The sequence below is a fragment of the Hemitrygon akajei genome, chromosome 30 (genome assembly GCF_048418815.1).
Source record: "Hemitrygon akajei chromosome 30, sHemAka1.3, whole genome shotgun sequence".
NCBI lineage: Eukaryota > Metazoa > Chordata > Chondrichthyes > Myliobatiformes > Dasyatidae > Hemitrygon > Hemitrygon akajei.
In genome coordinates this window covers 28,291,127-28,314,073 of record NC_133153.1, presented here as the reverse complement: position 1 = coordinate 28,314,073, position 22,947 = coordinate 28,291,127, and positions in this window count along the sequence as shown.

Genomic DNA, 22,947 nt, shown 5'->3' with positions numbered 1-22,947 from the left:
ATTAGGGATAGTATCAAGTCCAAAGAAGAAACATATAAATTAGCAAAAAAAAGTGGCACACCTGAGGACTGGGAGAAATTCAGAGACCAGCAGAGGAGATCAAAGGGCTTAATTAGGAAAGGGAAAAAAGATTATGAGAGAAAGCTGGCAGAGAACATAAAAACTGACTGTAAAAGCTTTTATAGATACTTGAAAAGAAAAAGATTGGTCAAGACAAATGTAGGTCCTTTACAGTCAGAAACAGGTGAATTGATCACAGGGAACAAAGACATGGCAGACCAATTGAATAACTACTTTGGTTCTGTCTTCACTAAGGAGGACATAAATAATCTTCTGGAAATAGTAAGGGACCGAGGGTCTAGTGAGATGGAGGAACTGAGGGAAATACATGTTAGTAGGGAAGTGGTGTTAGGTAAATTGAAGGGATTAAAGGCAGATAAATCCCCAGGGCCAGATGGTCTGCAGCCCAGAGTGCTTAAGGAAGTAGCCCAAGAAATAGTGGATGCATTAGTAATAATTTTTCAAAACTCCTTAGATTCTGGATTAGTTCCTGAGGATTGGAAGGTGTCTAATGTAACCCCACTTTTTAAAAAAGGAAGGAGAGAGAAACCGGGGAATTATAGACCGGTTAGTCTGACATCGGTGGTGGGGAAAATGCTAGAGTCGGTTATCAAAGATGTGATAACAGCACATTTGGAAAGAGGTGAAATCATCGGACAAAGTCAGCATGGATTTGTGAAAGGAAAATCATGTCTGATGAATCTTACAGAATTTTTTTTAAAATGTAACTAGTAGAGTGAATAGGGGAAAGCCAGTGGATGTGGTATATTTAGATTTTCAAAAGGCTTTTGACAAGGTCCCGCACAGGAGATTAGTGTGCAAACTTAAAGCACACAGTATTGGGGGTATGGTATTGATGTGGATAGAGAATTGGTTGGCAGACAGGAAGCAAGGAGTGGGAGTAAATGGGACCTTTTCAGAATGGCAGGCAGTGACTAGTGGGGTACCGCAAGGCTCAGTGCTGGGACCCCAGTTGTTTACAATATATATTAATGATTTAGACGAGGGCATTAAATGCAGCATCTCCAAGTTTGCAGATGACACGAAGCTGGGCAGCAGTGTAGCTGTGAGGAGGATGCTAAGAGGATGCAGGGTGACTTGGATAGGTTAGGTGAGTGGGCAAATTCATGGCAGATGCAATTTAATGTGGATAAATGTGAGGTTATCCACTTTGGTTGCAAGAACAGGAAAACAGATTATTATCTGAATGGTGGCCGATTAAGAAAAGGGGAGGTGCAACAAGATCTGGGTGTCATTGTACACCAGTCATTGAAGGTGGGCATGCAGGTACAGCAGGCAGTGAAAAAGGCAAATGGTATGTTGGCATTCATAGCAAAAGGATTTGAGTACAGGAGCAGGGAGGTTCTACTGCAGATGTACAAGGCCTTGGTGAGACCGCACCTAGAGTATTGTGTACAGTTTTGGTCCTCTAATCTGAGGAAAGACATTCTTACCATAGAGGGAGTACAGACAAGGTTCACCAGATTGATTCCTGGGATGGCAGGACTTTCATATGAAGAAAGATTGGATCGACTAGGCTTATACTCACTGGAATTTAGAAGATTGAGGGGGGATCTTATTGAAACGTATAAAATTCTAAAGGGATTGGACAGGCTAGATGCAGGAAGATTGTTTCCAATGTTGGGGAAGTCCAGAACGAGGGGTCACAGTTTAAGGATAAAGGGGAAGCCTTTTAGGACAGAGATGAGGAAAAACTTCTTCACACAGAGAGTGGTGAATCTGTGGAATTCTCTGCCACAGGAAACAGTTGAGGCCGGTTCATTGGCTATATTTAAGAGGAAATTAGATATGGCCCTTGTGGCTAAAGGGATCAGGGGCTATGGAGAGAAAGCAGGTACAGGGTTTTGAGTTGGATGATCAGCCATGATCATACTGAATGGCGGTGCAGGCTCGAAGGGCTGGATGGCCTACTCCTGCATCTATTTTCTATGTTTCTATGTTTTTCTATGTTATCAAAGTGGAGAAGGAACATTCCAGATGGCACTGAATTCATGCACTGAGTGTGGATACGGTAGAGGCCTTGTGTATGCAGCAGGATTGGACTACCATACAAACCACACACCCGTCTGCCCAATAATCTCCTCCACTCCATGTGTTGAAGAGTCTCAGGTCTCACCAGTCACCTCAGGCCCATGAAGAAGAATGTTCTCAATTGAGAGAGATTATCTAAGGAGAAGTACTAAATTCGTTCATTCGTTAAGTGCCGTGTGGTATGATGTGGGTGAGCATGGTCTTTCCACAACTATGATAGTTCTTGGCAAATTTTTCCACAGAAGTGGTTTGCCATTGCCTTCTTCTGGGCAGTGTCTTTACAAGGCGGGTGACCCCTGGCATCTGAATGGTCAATTCGAGATTCATTCAATGCAATGTAACGTCAGTCTGAATTGGTGGCTGGGCTGTCACTTGTATTTCAAAAGGACTTGAGCATTCTCTGAGGTGAGCACTGACAGTCAGTTCAGTAATGAGGATGCTCTGTAATGCTGTAGATGCCATTAATTACACAATGTATTTAACTGAGTCCCTACCCATCTAACAAGGTGGACAATAATCCCAAGGAACCAATCAGAACAGAACATGGTATCCTGGTCAATTATTAAATTCTCTCTCACACAAAATGTCACAAAACCAAATTACCTAGTTTTTTTTCTCTCTCATTACTGTTTGCAAGGCCTTCACGTGCATTAACTGCATCACACACTCACCTGGATAACAGCAATGAAGGAATTGCTTCTGGGCACTGAGGATATGGAAGATGCTACATAAATACAAGTGCTTTTATTACACAGGAGCTCATTTCGAGGCATATTTCACCCTTTCTCGCTCATTAATGTTACAATGTTTGGGAAAATAATGCCTGAATGATGTTGCTCCTGAGCTGAATAAGGTAAAAGGCAGCAGGTAGACAAGTGGCCCATTCATTGGATAATAAACACACTGTATAATAATATACAACTGCCATCATTTCACAAATTTTAATACACTGTTCATCTATCCTTCTAATTAGTGTCTGGTAACTTTGTTACAAATTCTGTCGAAGTTTCCCAGTCAATGGCTTTGAAAACGGTTCCAAAGGGAATAGTTTGCATTAATTAAGAAAGCCACTGAACCATAATTTATTATCGTGTTGCAATGAACACCAAAAGCACACACATACACTAATCCACACATCGTCACTGCTGGGGCTGCCCTTGGGGTTCTCAACATTATTTCATGGTGTAATCAAACTTGTTGAAGTTGAAAGAAATTAGCGCAGACCGGTAAATCTGCTGTCATCTTTGCTTCAAACGCTTTCAAAAAATTCGCAACGGGGTAAGGATCTGCCCATCCATCTGTCACTGACCTCAGACACAAGGAGGCAAACTGAAGTTACTCCATCAAGAAAGGAGCGTATCCTGACTCTAAGATTGATCAAACTCTAATGCAACAGCGGATGTTGGTGGAGCAAGAAAGAGAGATTACTGATCGTTGAACTAAAGAAAGGTTTCACACGCTAGGGAAATACCAGTGAATCAAATTAAATGAATCATGGGCTAAAGCTAATATAAGAGCAGATATAAAACAACCAATCCCTATTTCACACCCTCCAGCTATGAGAAACATGCAAACCTTGTGTTGATCTGCTTGGCAAGAATTAAATATTTACAAAATGATGGTATAGTGGCCGTATTAGCTACCAGATAAGATACCAAGATTGACAGTGAAAGATAAGACCTGGTAGCTCTAGCCAGGAGAAGAATGAGTATACTAGAATCATAAATCATTGAATTGTTGTAAGCAGAGAGAAAAAAGGCAATGAGCAAAGGACCATTAAGGAAAAAGAACCAACAGCCTTTTGACCCTGTTCTAGTATTCAAAAAGTTCAAGGTAAATTATCAAAGTACATATGTGTCACCATATATGACAGATTCATTTTCTTAAGAGCATACTCAATAAATCTATCATAGAATATTGGCTGAGCCTTATCTCAATGTCCTATTTCCCCTAGCTCACATTGCTTCCTTTTGTATGCCACCAACAAGTAGTGTGAAGAACATACCTTCTTCACGCTACTACCATCAGGAAGGAGGTACAGAAGCCTGAGGACCCACCCTGAACAATTCTGGAAAGCTTCTTCCCCTCCCCCTTCAGATTTCTGAATGGTCCATGGACACTACTTTGCTGATCCTCTTAAATTATTTATTTATTCTTGTAACTTATACCGTAGATGTCGGATTATAAGCCGCTACTTTTTTCCCACATTTTGAACAGCTTTGAACACCGCGGCCTTTACTACGGAGCGGCTAATGCATGATTTTTTTTCATGCCGCCAAAAACATTTTGCCTCTTAACAGTAGACCAATAAAATTGATGAGTAGTTCACAGAGGTCCAATGAAATTGTACGATAAATCAAGCGCACTTTCACAATTAAATTATTGTAAATCAGTCATTTGTACTCACCCTCATCAACATGGAAAACACTCGAAGAAAAGCATTGTGCTGCCTTTATGGCAGTTATTTAGTTTATAATATTTTCTCTTAGTAATTCATTTGTTAGTAATTTCTAGTTAAAGTTAGAAGTGTTTTAACTATATTTGTTTTCTGTACTACATCCCGGGATGCTATGACGTCACACCCGGTTTCGCCGCGTCTTGTGGGAAATACCGGTTTGCGATAAACGGGAAGGTGGGGGGCGAGCGGCATTAGATCTGAGCGAACGCTGCTTTTAAGTTAAAGGCGATCAATAACTTTTCCTGGTAGGCTGCAGTATATATATTTTTTACCAGTCATTAGGAGATATTGGAATGTTGTTCAGTAAAAAAGTATACGCAACGTAATTTGTGTTACCGATACGTATGTATATTTAAAAGTAGCCGCGTTACAGGCACGGTTCGAAAAAAAGCATTTGCAATATGTATTTGTTTATGTTACCATATGGATTTAATTAAAAGTTAAAAAATCCTCACGTGTAATATCTTTCTGTGTAAATATCTCATAGTACAACGTGGGACACCTGCGGCCTAAAATCCGGTGCGGCCTAAAATCCAGTGCGGCCTGTACAAGTACAAAATTGATTTTCTTTCTAAAATTAGAGCCAGCGGCTTTTAATCAGGTGCGCTCTGTAGTGCGAAATCTACAGTAATTGTTTTTTATGTCTTGCACTGTGCAGCTGTCGCAAAACAAATTTCTGGCATATGCCAGTGGTAATAAACTTGGTTCCGATTCTGATTATACGGGCTATCTGCCCTGTCCACTGTTAGACCAGATTTGACCAGAAACATCAATAATTCCTTTCGCTGACAGACGCTGCTCAACCTGTTGATATCTTCCTACAGATTGCAGTTTCAGATTCCAGTAATCTTCAGTTTCTTGCATCTCTAAAGCCTCTAAGCTAGTTTTACGTGTTCTTGATGGTCTGAGATATTTAAAATGCACCCGATGGTTTTAAATTATTTAGAAATAAGAGACCATAAGATAGGAGCAGAATTAGGCCATTTGGCCCATTGATCCTGATCTGTCATGTCATCATGACTGATCCATTTCCCTCTCAGCCGCAGTCTCCTGACCTCTCCTTGTACCCTTTCATATCCTGACTAATCAAGAATCTATCACTCTCTGCCTTCAATATATTCAATGAATTTGCCTCCACAGCCACTTGTTGCAATGAATACCATAGATTCACCTGTCACGGTCCCGACCATTAATTCCCCGTTTTCTCCTAATTCCCTTTGATTGTGCCACGGTTCCGACCGTTAATTCACCATTTTCTCCTAATTTCCTTTGATAGTGGCACACTTGGTTTTCATCAAGACCTGCAGCACAAGAACCCCGGCTTTGCACCCACTAGTTGCCAGATCGTTGCTTTTGCCAGTGTGGTAATTAACGTTTCCTAGCTGCTTAGGATTGTGTGTTCTGTTTTGCTTCAGTATCGAGATTTACCTGTGTAACTCTGTCTCTCCGTGCTAAGAAAAGCTTCCCTTTCTATACTGTGTCAAGATGAAGATTCCGTCTGTCCTGTCAGGGAAAAGGAATTCTCAATGTTTCTGGTCCAAACTCTCCATTAAGACAGAGTGTGGAGAGGATAGAGAGCCACATAATCAGAATGAAGGATCTTGGCCCAAAACATTGACGGTTTATTCCCTTCCATGGATGCCCCTGATTTGCTGAGGTCTTCCAGCAATTTATGTTTGTTGCTCAAGATTTCCAGCAACAGCAGAGTCTCGTGTTAGGTAGTCTCAGAGATCAATTGGGTGTCACAGCTGGGGATAGGTAGCGGAGGTGCTCAACTCAGAAGGCATTGACATCATGTTCATTGTATTAAGTTGGTTTAGGACTCATCTCTTGACATTTAAAGTCATATCTCTACGACATCAAAGTAAAATTTATTATCAGAGTACTTACATGTCACCACATACAGCCCTGAGATTCTTTTTCCTGAAGGCATATCTAGCAAATCTATTGAACAGTAACTGTAAACAGGATCAATGAAAGAGCAAGAACATAGAAGACAAACTGTTGAAATATAACTACGTATAAACAAACAGCAATAAATAACGAGAGCATGTAATAACAAGATAAAGAATCCTTAAAATGAGATCATTGGTTGAGGCAATACTGTATCTCAAAAGAAGAGTGTAATCATTCTCTTTTGTTCAAGAGCCTGATGGTTGAGGGGTAGTAACTGTTCTTGAACCTTGTGGTACGAGTCCTGAGGCACCTGTATCTTCTATCTGATGGCAGAAATGAGAAAGGAGCACGGCCTGTGTGGTGAGGATCTTTGATGATAGATGCTGCTTTCCTACGACAGTGTTTCATGTAAATGTGCTCAGTGGTTGGGAGGACTTTACCCATTATGTACTGGGCCAAATTCACTACCTTTTGAAGGATTTTTTGTTCAAAAGCATTGGTCTTCCCATGCAGGCCATTAGACAGCTAATCAATACACTTTCCACTACACATCTTTTGAATTTTGTGGGAAGGGTCTCAGCACGAAACATCAGCTGTACTCTTTTCCCTGGATGCTGCCTGGCCTGCTGAATTCCTCTGGCATTCTGTGTATGTTGCTTGGATTTCCAGCATCTGCAGATTTTCTCTTGTTTGTAGCAGTTTGTCAAGGTTTTTGATGTCATGCCAAATTTCTGCAGTCTCCTGCGGAAGAGGAGGCATTGTCATGCTTTCTTTGCAATTGCATTTATATGATTGGTCTAGGATATGTCCTCTGAGATAGTGACACCAAGGGATTTGAAGTTACTGACCCTCTCCACCCCTGATGAGATCTGGCTCATGGACCTCCGGTTTTATGTCGCTAAGCTTGGGCGAGTTGAGCAAACCAGAGGCACGAGGTGAGAGAAAAAAATGAAACATTGAAAAGCAACTCAATTGTGCCAGTAATTTTCATTAGTCACTGAAGAATTCTTCCCCATAGATGGCACCACCTGTGGTGCTGTTGCCACTTGTGTTAATGACATACTAGCCATGAGCATTTATTGCGGGATTCCTGCTTCATTTACAGCTAATTAGCGGCACTCGTTCAAGGAAACACATCCTTCCCTCCCCAAATGCATAAATTGCCTTTATAATGGCCATTCTCATTCCTCTGAGGGTCTGAGATCAAAATAATTACAGCTCCTTCAGCATGTCATAATTTATTCATTAATATGACCCTTTGTTATGTGCCTGTATTAACCCACACGCTTGGGTTGTCACTGGGTGCTTGCAGAAAATAGTGCATTTTTAAAAACAACATTACCCAAAATAAACTCCAAATGGTTTGACTTTTCACTGTCCACTTCAACGGTTTCATTAATCAGCTCCCTGCCTCTGCTGTTTTTCATCATTTTTCCACAGAGCGTGGAACTGTCGACATGATATTTGCTGCACGCCAACTCCAGGAAAAATGTCAAGAGCAGCACATCAAACCTCTTAATGACCTTTGTCAATCTGACCAAGGCATTTGATACGGTCAGCAGTGATGGCTTATGGAAGATAATGGAGAAGTTTGGCTGTCCTAGCAGGTTCATCACAATTGTTCGGCAGTTCCACAATGGCATGATGGTGAAAGTTTTGGATGATGGTGACGAGTCAGAAGCCTTCCCAGTGACAAACGGTGTGAAGCAAGGATGCGTTCTCACCCCTACACTCTTCAGCATGGTCTTCTCTGCTATGCTGAATGATGACTTCCGCAATTGTCAAGATGGTATACACGTCAGATATAGGACTGGCAGTGGGCTATTCAACCTCCGGCGTCTACAGGCTGTTACAAAGGTAAAGGAGACCGTCGTCAGAGACCTCTTATTCGCTGATGATTGCGCCCTCAATGCCAGCACAGAGCAGAAGATGCAGCAAGAAATGGACTGCTTCTCACGAGCCTGTGACAACTTCGGACTTACAATCAGCACCAAAAAGACCGAAGTTATGTACCAGCCTGCACCCGGAAAGCCCTACCAGGAACCACACATCACAGTAAAGGGCAGAAGTTACTGGCAGTCGACAGCTTTACTTATCTGGGCAGTACTCTATCACGAGCGGTGAACATAGGTGCAGAGATCAGCAACAGAATTGCCAAAGCCAGTGCCACCTTTGGGAGACTCCGTGAGAATGTATGGGAGCGGAGAGGACGCGGCCTTACCACCAAGCTGAAGGTCTACCGAGCAGTGGTTCTCACCACCCTCCTCTATGCCAGCGAGACCTGGACTGTCTACAGCAGACACGCTAAACAGCTCAACCACTTCCACTTGATCTGCCTCCGCAGACTTCTCCACGTACGATGGCAGGACAAAGTCCCAGACACGGAGGTCCTGGAGCGGGCTAGCACCCACAGCGTCTACACCCTCCCACAGAAAGCCCAACCCAGATGGGCTGGCCATGTCGTCAGGATGTCTGACAGTCGACTACCAAAACAGCTGCTGTATGGAGAGCTGAGCCAGGGCAAGCGCTCAGTTGGAGGGCAGAAGAAACGTTTCAAAGACTGCCTCAAAGTGTCCCTCAAAGACCTCAACATTGATCCCAGTAGCTGGGAATCGCTTGCTCTGGACCACCCAACCTGGTGGAGCAGGACCACTAAAGGAGCGTATGTAGCAGAAATCAGACGCACCGCAGAGGCTCAGAGGAAACGCGCCGCGCGCAAGGCTCGAGCTACCTCCACTTCCACTGCAGCACCTACCCTCATGTGTCCCACATGTGGGTGAGCTTTCAGGGCCCGGATTGGTCTCACCAGTCACCTCCGGACCCACAGTCACAAACCCTCCGCCTGACAGAAGTTGTGGTCGTCCTTGACCCCAAAGGATGAACAACAACCTAACTCATATGTTGTTGGAACGTGACCATAAGACATAGGAGCAGAATTAGGCCATTCAGCCCATCGAGTCTGCTCCGCCATTCCACCCTGACTGATTTATTATCCCTCTGAACCCCATTCTCCTGCATTCTACTCATAATATTTGATGCCCTGATTAATCAAGAACCTATACCTGTTTACTTGGACTGCACAGCCGTCTATGACAATGAATTCCACAGATCTGCCATTCTCTGCATAGAGAATTTTTTTTCTATCTCTGTTTTGAATGGATATCCCTCAAATTTGAGGCTCTTCCCTCTGGTTCTATAGGAAACATCCTCTCCACATCTACTCTATATAGACCTTTCAATATTCGATAAGTTTCAATGTGATTCCCCCCCCCCCCCCCGTTCTTCTGAACTCCCGCTCCTTGAATGTTAACCCTTTCATTCCTGGGATCATTCTCATGAACCTCTGAACCTTCTAATGGCATCACATCTTTTCTTAGATAATGGGCCCGAAACTGCTCACAATACTTCAAATGTAATCTGACCAATGTCTTATAAAGCCTCAGCATTACAACCTTGCTTTTATATTCTCTTGAAATGAATGCTAACATTGCATTTGCCCTCCTTACCACTTACTCAGCTTGCAAGTTAACCTTTGGGGAATCCTGCATGAGGACTTCCAAGTCCTTTTGCACCTCTGTTCTTTTTAATTTTCTCCCCATTTATAAAATAATACATGCCTTTATTCCTTCTCTCAAAGTGCCTGACCATGAAGTTCACTACATTACATTTTATCTGCCACTGCATTACTCATTTCCCTATTCTGTCTAAGTCCTTTTGCAAAAACCCTGCTTTCTCAACACTTCCTACCCTTCCACCTATCTTCGTACCTTCTGCAAACTTGGTCACAAAGCCATCAATTCCATCATCCAAATCATTGATGTAACATGAAAAGAAGTAGTCACAACACCGACACCTGCGGCACACCACAAGTCACCAGCATCCAACCAGAGTAGACACCCTGTATTCACACTCTTTGCCTTCTGCCAGTCAGCCAATCCTCTATCCAAGCTAGTACCTTTCTGAATACAATGGGCTCTTACCTTGTTAAGCAGCCTCATGTGTGGCACCTTATCAAAGGCCTTCTGAAAATCCAAATAAACAATACCCACAGACTCTTTGTCTATCCTGCCTGTTATTTCCTCAAACAATTCCAACAGATTTGTCCCTTGAGGAAACCATGCTGACTTTGGCCTAGTTTATCATTTGCTTCCAAGTACCCCAAACCCTCATCCTTAATAATAGACCCAACATCTTTCCAACCATTGATGTCTGGCTAACAGGCCTATAATTTCCTTCCTTCTTCTTCCCTCCCTTCTTAAAGAGTGGACTGACATTTGAAACAACAAGTGGGAGGAAAACAGAGCAATCAGAGGAAATCTGCCTGATCACCGAGAAAACAGACAGTCGCAGAACTGAACCCAGGCCTCTGGCACTGAAATACCATTATGCTAACCGCTACATTACCAGTTTTGTTCTCCATATGTAATATATAGTTGTGTGATATACTTGTATCAAAGATAACTCAAAGTAGATGAAGCCAATTCTTAGGATTAAAGCAGTTGTCTCCTGAGGAACAAGTTGAGCCTTTAAAGATGAAATTTTAGAAGATGTTCATGATCTTATCGGAATACCAAGTTGCTGAGGAGGATTAACAGGATAGAAGATGAAAAGATAATCTCACTCATGGACAAATCTAGAACTAGGGGGAAAGGGCTTCAGGATAAGTACAAAGCATAAATACAAGCGACTCTGCAGATGCTGGAAATCCAGTACAGTACATAAAATACTGGAGGAAGTCAGCAGAATACAGCAGCATCTATGGAGGGGTGAAATTGAATTGAATTGAATGATCTTTATTTTCATTATACATAGGTACAATGAAACTCTGTTTAGCTTCCTCTCAGGCAATTAAATAAAGTGGTAGATAAAAACAAGACAGTAATTTAAAAAATCAGCTAATGTTTTGGGGCGAGACCTTTCATGAGGTTAGGTGTTTCCAGAGTAGGTAGTTGTCCAATTAAGGCACAGATAAAGGAAGATTATTATTTCTCTATTAAATTGTTGTGAATGATTGCTACCCCTCCCACCACCAAAACCTATAAAGAAAGAGTAGTTAAATATGTTCAAAAGTGAGGTGGACAGATGCTTGAACTTTGGACTTGTGAGGAGTCAGATGTTCAACCATGATCATATTGAATGGGGCAGTAGGCTCAAGGAGTCACTTGACCTACTCTTGTTCCTACTTTGTATATTCAAATATTAAAACACTGAATACAGTCCGCCCTCCTTATCCGCGAATTCAACCAATCGTGAAAACCCGGAAGTGCTCTTCCAGCACTTGTTGTTCGAGCATGTACAGACTTTTTTTTCTTGTCATTATTCCCTAAACAATGCAGTATAACAACTATTTTACATAGCATTTACATTGTATTAGGTATTGTAAGTAATCTAGAGATGATTTAAAGTATACGGGAGGATGTGTGTGGGTTATCATGGATCGGGATTGAAAAAAAATCGGAAGTTCTCCTACTCAGTAAGTCGGAACAGGTACATCTGGTATTATTGAGTGTCAGTTAGTCAAACGTTTGTCTTAGTATATAGTATATATTTTACCTTTCTATGCATATAAAACACTTAAGAATGTATGTTTCAGCACCAGGCTCGGGAACAGAAGTTCTCGGGACTCCCTAGTGCACTCTCCACCATGCCGGGTTGACGTGGAGGATTAAAAACCCAAAACCCAATAATTAAACTACTGTGTCGCTTAGTAATAATTGTAGCTTTCATCGGGGCAGAGCCTTTCTCACTTTATCCTTTAAAATTGTTCCGCTTGTTGACCAACGTAGCCTAATGTTTTTCCAACGACCGATGGTGTTTCACCTCTTTCCGATCGTGTTATTATTTCCACTTTATGGTGATCATGATTATTCTCGTGAACAGACACACTGCAGATTCAGAGTTTTACCGCAGGGTCCTAATGTCCACCGCACTGAGACAGGTTAAATAAGGTCTGGGGTTCTGCTGGATCCTAAGATCCACCGCATTGAGACAGGTTGAATAAGGGACTTGAGCATCCTCAAATTTTGCTATCCGCGAGGGGTCCCGGAACCAAACCCTCGCGGATAAGGAGGGCCGACTGTATTCTAGTATAGAAACATGTTATTCCTCCCTGAGCCTTGTGGCGCACTGGGCAGCAATCTTGCCATTTCTTCGGCATTTATCTGTTTTTTTTTACAAGGCCGAGTTCCTCACTCGAAGCTCAACCCAGCAAAGACAGAGAGCGTGCAAGGTGCTGGCCGGATTCAAACCTGGGACCTCTCGCCTCCACGTCCGGTGCAGATGCCACTACACCACTGGCCAATTATAGAAGCACACTTTATGTTTATTGCTAGATTCATTGAGACAGTGGTCGCCAGGATTAGCAGTTAACTCGGACCTTATCAGTGACACGTCTGCCACCTGAAAGAATTGAGGCAGATACAATAACAACATTTAAAAGGCATTTGGATCGGAAAGGTTTAGGAGGAACTGGGCCAAACACAGGCTATTAGGATTAGTTTAGGTGGGACATTGGTTAGCATGGTTGAGTTGCACTGAAGACCTGGTTTCGGTTCTGTATTACTCAATGACTCTATCCCTAGACACCAGAGGACCTGAACCTTTTTTCCACATGGACCCCTACCTTAACCGAGGGGTCCATGGACCCCAGGTCAGGAACCCCTGCTATAGCCTGAGGGAATCTGTGATGTTATGTCCATTCCAACTGCCAGTATCTAATAACTCAGTTTGGTAAAAAGAGCTGACCTAGTCCCAAAGATCTATCAGATGGGGTGGCATGATAGCGTAGCAGTTAGCACAATGCTATTACAGCACCAGCTATGCAATTCCATCACTGCCTGTATGGTACCGATTGTAACCCAGATTAAATAAACCCAAAGTTTCAATGTTAGAAAGTTCCTCCTGCAGACAGATGAAAATAAGGTTTACAGATTTTAAAACAGAGAAATTGGAAAAAAAGATGCTGTGCGAGGGCAGGCCAGGCTGGACACCGGACCGACAAGGAGAGAAACGCAGCAACGATTAGAAGCTGCAGACATGAACTGTTAGGAGTGGAATTAGTAGTGAGTATGTTTACCCTACTAACTTGAAACCCTCAGGGTGAAACCCCTGGAGGAGAGACTATAGCAATAAAAGATTTATTTAAGCCACGGCTATAGCACATAGCAGCTTTAACGAGAAAATATCAGCAGAGACCGGTGTCCAAAATCCCTACCATGTAGTTGGAAATTAGTTCTGTAAAATCATACCAAGGCATTTGGTCAAGTTTTTGTACACGTTTGTGAATTGATTTACTGTGGATGATAAGCTATTTCATTCAAATGAACCAAGAAACAAGGTGGTTAGCCACCCAAGATGAAGAACCAGTGCGGGAACGAAATGTGTAATGATGCAGAGGATTTAATATGGTTCATATACAAGTTTATTTTCATTCAAAAAATCTGAATTTGATTTTCTGCAAGAACTGATTATTTTTGCAGACTTTGATGAGTTACTGAATGAGATTTACTTTAAGAGTCGTAATGTTGGAAAATTGTCGTGAAAGGTGTTAAACTGTGTCTATATAATTTTTGAATTTGAATTTAACCTTGTAGATATACTGCCGGAATGAAACTGAAGTTAACTATAACACTTGAGAATAGGAATTATAGTTGGTTTTCTAACTAACTAGCGATAAGTAAAAATGAAAGTTTGGTCTGTAAACTTTTAAGCAGGGAATAACACTGTATCTACTTAGAGAAATTGGAGTAACAAAGGTTGGTCTAATGAATATCACTGATTCTAACTAAACAGGAATTTAGCTTTTGTTGATATCTAAGATTTGGAACCTAAACAGAATGTCTGAATTTTGAATTGTTCTTGCTCATGTGAATATTTTGTACATATTGTTCTTTTCTTTGAAACAAAACCTTATCCCCAGAAGTGTGTGGTTTCTACTCACTGCCTCCATACCTGGATTCTTCTGATGGCCTACTAGCAGCTAGTGTAGTACTATGTAATTTGATTTTCTCAGAGTGCGATGACTAGTCACACACAATAAGACTGGTGCTACACAGGCTTACACACTGTACCTTCTTCCTACGATTGCATGGGTGTCTTCCAGGTTCTCTGGTTTCCTCCCACATTGCAAAGATGTATGGGTAGGTTAACTGATCACATGGGTGTGTGGGCTCATTGAGGTGGAAGGGTCTTTCACCCTTCAGGCAATTGATTTATGTTTTATCTATGTGATTAAGTACATTCAGCTTTTATTTTGAAACGAGCAGTTTCAGATCTGTATTAGGTCCCTTCCTGTGCAGTCAGGAAACAGAAGTAAGACAGCACTTTGGCTGGCAGAAGGCTAAAGGTTTATGTCAGGAGCTAAAGCAGTATCTATCAAAAGTCATCGTGTTGTTTCCCCAGCAGAAGCTTATTCGCTCTGTCATACCATTGAGTCTGCAATAAACCCAAGGAGTGAGGTTGACATCCTGACTCTCATGTCATTTTTGAATGGAGTTGGGTTGACTGACGAGTTGATATTAGAACACCTCAGCAAGGGCAATTCAAAGGGCCTGCTACTGCACTGAATCTCTAAATAAAATAAAAATCAGAGGTCATTCTGAAGCTACTATGGACATAATGTTTACCCCCTATACCCTGTTCCACATTGTAAAAGTCAAAGCTTTAAGCAAAACTGCAGTACTTTGTTAACAACACTGGTAGACTAATATTCACCACTGTTGTCCAAGTCTCTCAGGCCATAGAAATTATTTTCCTAATGATGAACCGGACAATGGCTCTAGCTTTATGTTAAAGAAAGTTCCTACTGTTCATCATTGAAAAGCCTATACCAAACAAATTATACACATGTGACTGATGAAACAATTGACCATGGGTTTAAAAATACCGAACAGGTTCCAGAAAACAGCTGATGTAAAAAACGACTCTTGTCAAATGCACGAAAAAAAAACCACACATACAGTAAAGCTGTGTATAGCAAAACCAAGAATCTGGCAAATTTCTGCAGATGTTCCGTGGAGAGCGCTCAGACCGGTTGCATCACCGCCTGTTGTGGTGGGGCCACCGCACGGGAATGGATAAAAGCTGCAGAGAGTTGTAAACTCAGCCAGCTCCATCATGAGCACTAGTCTCACCAGCATCGAAGACACCTTCAAAAGGCGATGCCTCAGAAAGGCAGCATACATTATTTAGGACCCTCATCACCCGGGACTTGCTCCCTTCCCATTACCACCACCAGGGAGGAGGTATAGGAGCCTGAAGACACACACTCAACATTTTAGACATATCTTATACCGTTCTGCCATCAGATTTCTGGATGGATAATGAACCATCCCATAGACATTACTTCACTATTTTTGCTCTCTTTTATACGGCCTATTTAATTTATTTTTTTAATATAATTATTATTTCTTACTCTTATTATAATTTATAGAATTTTGTTATGTACTGCACTGAAACGCTGCCACTTAACAACAAATTTCATAACACACGACAGTGATTTTAAACATGATTCCGATTCTGTTATCTGAAGGTGCATGAGGTAAAATATTTCTTTAATTATTTGAGGAATAGAAGTCTGAAGGAGAAAATATAAACAATGAATTTACAAAATTAGTGGTGCGTTTATGGGAGGGGAAGCTGCTGAGGGAGAAGGTCATTCAAGGGCATGCTTCCATAGAAAATATTGAATTTTTATATTAAAAGATAATGGATTCTGGTTCATTTTAATAAGCTATTTCACAATTCATTGATTTTTAATCTTAAAAAATAGAAAAAACAGAGAGCAACTCAACCATTACTTCTTCAGACTTTACCTGAATAGTCACTCTCCCTCATGCCAACACCCCCTTCATTGTTCAGAGTGCTATGAGACACCGTTATGACACTCTCTTGGTCCTTTTCTAGGCCCCGTTACCTAGTCCGTTCCATGACCACCACATTGCCCACCAAATTCAAACAGAATTACAATCACTTTCTCAGTCCAGCTCTCCTCCTCACCACGACCCACCCACCCTTGCTCTACATTGCTGGTAGTTAACTTCTCCGCTCTCTTTCTCCGTAAGCGCAAGAACTGCTTTTTTTTGTAATGGGTAGAACACTGGTTTAGACAGAGCTGATCTTCCATGGATTCAGCAGCCTGGGTCCAACCCTGATCTCTGATGCTGTCCAGGTGGAGTTTGTAAGCTCCCCCTGTGACCAATGGGTTTCCTCAGGGCTCTCTGGTTTCCTCCCATCTTCCAAAGGTACATCAGTCAAAAGATTAATTGATCACTGTGAACTACCACTAATATACAGTATGCAGGTGTCAGGAAAATCAGGAGAAAGTAGTGGAAGAAAGAAGCATTTATATGGAAATATTGTAAAACTTAGATAATCCTATATACATGGGACTTTGTTAATGATGGACTGGCAGATTGTCTAAACAACTGAATGTTCAACGTTCGAAAGTTCAAAGTAAATTTTATTATCAAGTACATCTATGTCACCATTTACAACTGAGAGATTCATTTTCCTGTGGGCATATTTGACAAATCTATAGAATTGTAACTATAACAGGTTCAAAAAGATCAACTAGAGTGCAGAAGACAACACACTGTGCAAAAGCAAATATAAATAAATGGTAATAAATAACAAGATGATGAGATAACAAGATTAAAGAGTCCTTAAAGAGACATCATTGGTTGTGGGAACATCTCAATAGATGGGCGAGTGTAGTTATCCCCTTTTGTTTTACAGCCTGATAATTGAGGGGGCAATTACTGTTCTTGAACCTGGTGGTGCAAGTTCTGAGGCTCTTGTACCTTTGACCTGATAGCGGTATTTATATTAATACATTAACACATTTTTAATTCAAACTTTTTTTGGATCTTACATTTTTTTATATAATTAGCTTCCCAATGAACCTTACAATTTTAAAGGGAATGTGGGAAATAGGTCCCTGGTCAGTTTGAAGACAGGAACTTCAGCGAGATGACCATAAGTTAAGGCATAGGAGCAGAATTCTGCCATTTGGCCCATTGGGTGTATTCTACCTTTTGACTATGGTATGCGTTATAGGAAGATACTGAATAAGCTGAAGTTTTTTTTCCCCTGAGGTAAGGAAGGCTGAGTGGTGATACGATAGAAATATCTGCAATAGTGAAGGACATAGTTGAGGTAAGCTGCCAGTCTTTTACCCAAAGGTAGGGTAGTCTAAAATTAGAGAGCATAGATTTAAGGTGAGTGGGGAAAGATTTAGTGGGTACCTGAGAGGCAATTTATTCACACAGATATGGTAGGTATGTGGATCAATCTGTCAGAGGAAGGCTCACACTGGTACATTTACAATATTTAAGACCTATGGACAAACACATGGCTAGATAAGACTTAGAGAGATATGAGCCAAACAGAGACAAATGTGATTAGCTTTAGTAGGCAAGTTGGTCAACATGGATGGGTTGGGTTTCAGACAGGTTTTCTGTTGTGTTTATGACTCTACTGCTGGGCCATTGATCCAGAGGTCAAAGTTCAAATCCTATCATTGCTGCTGGAGAATTTGATTTCCAGTAATTAAATAACTTTTGAATTCAAAGGTATGCCATTCCCAACAAATTTAATCTTGAAACTATTAGCATTTTGCAAAATTATTGCAAAATATTACAAACTCAAGGAGGATTAGGAGTGGACAATTCCATTAATTGCTAACAACATTCTATGAATCAGAATCAGATCAGGTTTAATATTACTGGGATACGTCAGAAAATCTGTTGTTTTGTGACTGTAGTACATTGCAATATTTAATAGTATAAGAAAAACTATAGATTACAATAAGAAATATGTACAAAGTTAAATTAAATTAGTCCAAAAAATAGAGCAAAAAAAGAAAGAAAAATGATATATTGTTCATGGGTCAAATGTCCATTCAGAAATCTGATGGTGCAGGAGAAGAAGCTGTTCTTGAAATGTAGAGTGTGTGTTTTCAGGCTCTTGTTCCTCCTCCTTGATAGTAGCAATATCTCGTCTTGTCCATACTGCACCAACCACCGCCACAGGGCTATAAACGTGCAGGAGCAGTGTGTGGTTAAGTGCCTTACTCAAGGACACACACACTGCCTCGGATGAGGCTCGAACTAACGACCTTCAGATCGCTACCCCAAAGCCTTAACCACTTGGCCACACGCCTACTTGAGAAGACGGCATGTCCTGGGTGACAGGGTCTTTGATGATGGATGCCGCCTTTCTGAGGCATCACCTTCTGACGTTGTCCTCCATGCTGGGGAGGCTAGCATCCACAATGGAGCTGGCTGAGTTTGCAATTTTCTGCATCTCTTTCTGATCCTGTGCAGTGGCTCATGAATGGGGAAGTGGAATAAAGATTGCTTACCCCAGGTTCAGCTCCTCCTCCCAACCCCACTCCCCTTTGTAGCCACTTGATTTCCTTCCTGACTTATTTCACTTTGAACTTTACCCCATAGCTCAATTCAACCACGGATTCTAGCACCTGAAAGGAAAATAGAATCTGCACTAATCCAAGACACCATCCAACTATAACCTCAGAGGTAGTTTTACAACATTTAAAAGGAACTTGGCTAGGTATATGGATAGGAAATGTTTAGAACAGGGGTACCCAACCTGGAGTCCACAGACACCTCTTGGTTAATGGTAAGGGTCCATGGCATAAAAAAGGTTGGGAACCCCTGGTTTAGGATGTGGGCCAAACAAAGGCAAATGGGAAACTTGGTCAGTGTGGACCAGTTAGTCAAAGGGCCTCCTTCCACGTTGTATGTCTCTAAAACTCCAGAACAGCGACCTCTGTCAATTAAAGCAGCCAGTAATTTGAGGAGACTGGACCAACCTTGCATCTTTTTCGAACAGTTTTCTTCCTGCAAATTAGAAGGACATATCTTCCATATATTTCAACATTCTTGCATCTGCCCCATGTACAGATTGAATTCCCACCAGGGTGGGGCTGGAACCAGAGATTAAAAGTAATTCACTTCACCACCCAGTCACACATTGTGATTGATCACCTGGCTCCTGATAGTAGACAATGTCCTGTTGCATGACATTGCTTTGGCAAGAGATGGCATTGTTACACTCTGTGATTCCAGCTGTGATTGGATCATTTAAAATCCTTAAAGGATTAGTTAAACCAATCATGAGTTAAATAGACCCAAGCTCCAATAAATCATGGGGATATTTGAAGAAGGGCTGAACAAATAAACAAATTAAAGGTACAGGAAACAGAAAAGAAAGTTCAAATCAAAGAAGCTTATGGAATCTTCTATATTGGACAAGAATAGATGTATTAGTTAGATGGTCAGGAAGACGTTTGTTTGTGTTCACATAAAGATAAAGGCAAACAAATGTGTCAAGCAGGAATGGCGATCTGAAGATTGTGATTGTCCTGTCTAAAATATTGTATTGCAATTATTATTAAAATGCAGTACAATATATATTCAATAAATGCCACCCAGCATTCAACATATAATGAACCATCACATTCTTACAGGAAAACCTCTTCCCTCTAGTATGTTTCCTCAGCTGCTAAGATTCACTGTGGTCCCTTCTCAGTCCTTTCCACGCTATCAATGTGCATTTAAAGCAGAAAATGTCTAAAATGTTGCATTACAGTACAAATTTTCTAACCAGCTAATTACACGGGGTTAGTTTATAATTAATGGTCTTGAGGCTTGCCTCACTGTATAAATAGTCTGGCTGTAAACATATTCACTAGCGACACACTCACAAATGCCTGCACCTTTTCAGGCTTTGCTTACACTTATCCACATCTTTCTCTGCCTGAAGCCCAGTGTTTATTATCAACTAATTATTCACACAATCTGGCCACTTTCCCCTAGTCTTTTGGGTTAATCATTCTATTTTTTTACAGCATCATCAGTGTTCCCATTATGTAATCTGTATGTATTTGAATGGTCGGCACAATAACCAATAGAAGACCCTCAATCATGTGTTATTTATTGAGGGACAAGTTCGCGGAGCATCTTCGCTCTGTCCGCAACAAACAGGATCTCCGTGCCAACTGTTTTCATTCCAATCTCCATTACCATTTCAACATATTGGTCCATGCATCCTTTACTCCCATGACGAGGCCCCGCTCAAGTTAGATGAGCAAAACCTCAAAAACTACCTGGATAGCATCAACATCAATTTCTTTAACTTCTAATCATTTCTCCCCCTCTTCCTTCTCTCCTTTTCCATTCTGGCTCCCCGTTACCCCTTTGTTTCCCCTCACCTGCCATCAACTTCCTTAGTGCCCCTCCTCTTTCCCCTTCTCTCATGGTCCACTCTCCTCTCCTATCAGATTCGTTCTTCTTCAGTCCTTTACCATTTTCACCTATGTTGTAGGCGACCGGTCTCAAGGACAAGGATTCTGGACACACAGCCTTGATAGTAAAGGATTTTCTTTACAGAAGGCAAACGTGGGAAAATGGCAACAGAAGCAACACGCACACATGCACAATTTACAGCAGTCGGGTCAGCAATAAAACACACGCGGACAATTACTAACAAACGTGGGGAAATCGCATGCGAACAAAGTACACGCACACACACACACACGACCAAGCGAAAAGTCAATACGATACCCGCCCCTCCTTGACTCTGTGCAGGGCACAGCTCTAATGCTACTAGAGACAATTATCAACACTTCGAACCCTATTCAATGCACAACTCACCAACAATTTCTCGAGTGCCGCTATGGTTCTTGGCCTGGAATGGAGCAGGGTGGCCCTCAGGGATTGCAAAAAAGGGAGGGCCTAGTACACATGGCACCCTTTATAGTGCAGCAGGGTTGGCGGGTCCCACCCAGGTAATTCACAGGAAGGCCAATGGCTCGATGCCAATAGAGTTAAGCTGATTACAAAGGCCAATTGTCTGAGGCCAAGTACAAGGCTAATTAAAGGGACCAATGGTTGGCTGTGCATTGATGGGTGAGGAGGGGTCAAACCTTGATTGGCAGGTGGCATGTCTTTTGACCAGTGACAGTCACGACCCCTCCAATACAATCTATCACCTCCCAGCTTCTCACCCACCTACCTTCCCCCTCACCTGGTTCCACCTATCACCGTCCAGCTTGTACTCCTTCCCCACGCACCCCCCCATCTTCTTATTCTAGAGTCCTCCCTCTTCCTTTCCAGTCCTGCTGAGGTGTCCCAGAGATCAGCAGCACCTGAGATACACATGTGGCAAGAAGGCAGTTCATAAAAGCCTGCGGGCACGGTCAAGAGGCTCAGCTGTTGTTCAGACCAAACATCATGTTGGGGGGAAAGAAATGTGATCTAAGTGACTTTGATGGTGGAATGATTCTGGGGCCAAGTGGCAACTGAAACCTAAGCCTTTGAAGCCAGTGAGGAGTCACGCAATGCAAGTACATGTAACTTGCACAGAGGCTAGCAACCATCTCCGAGAGAACACAGCAGGAATACCGATGATACTAAGACAGTGCCATGCTATTGAAATATTTTCGGTGATAAGACCAATCCTGTGTCACAGTGTGAGTCAAAGTACTTCTGCTTTTATGATTTGTTTTAGTATAAAGCTTGAGCACTCTATTTAGAAACATAGAAAACCCTTCGGCCCACAAAGTTGTGCCGAACACGTCCCTACATTAGAAATTACTAGGCTTACCTATAGCCCTCTATTTTACTAAGCTCCATGTACCTATCTAAAAGCCTCTTAAAAGACCCTATCGTATCCGCCTCCACCACCGTTGCCGGCAGCTCATTCCACGCACTCACCAATCTCTGAGTAAAAAACTTACCCCTGACATCTCCTCTGTACCTACTCCCTACTCCTTAAACCTGTGTCCTCTTGTGGCAACCATTTCAGCCCTGGGAAAAAGTCTCTGACTCTCCACATGATCAATGCCTCTCATCATTTTGTAAACCTCTACCAGGTCACCTCTCATCCTCCTTCGCTCCAAGGAAAAAAGGCCGAGTTCACTCAACCTATTCTCATAAGGCATGCTCCCCAATCCAGGCAACATCCTTGTAAATCTCCTCTGCACCTTTTCTATGGCTTCCACATTCTTCCTGTAGTGAGGCGACCAGAACTGAGCACAGTACTCCAAGTGGGGTCTGACCAGGGTCCTATATAGCTGCAACATTACCTCTCGGCTCCTAATTCCTGGAATTCAACTGAGTAGTTGCTACTGTTTTACTAGACTCCAGTAGACTTGGGTATGGGCTACAAGAAATGCTCCAAGTGACACATTGGACCTGCTTCCTACTCACCCAGATGGATCTTCCAATTAACCCCATTTCAACACTCAGTGTATTGACCCAATGTTTCCCACTTTGCCTGACCTTTTCAACTCCTGTGATTTTACACCGGATTACCAAGAAACTTTGGAGACACTGAGTGACTATTTTCTATCAGATTTCTCCGTCTGTAAAGCGTTTGTATGTCCTCTCCGTGACGGCATGGGTTTCCTCCCCGCAGTCCAGAGACATAAAGAGGAACTTTTTTTAGCCAGGGAGTGG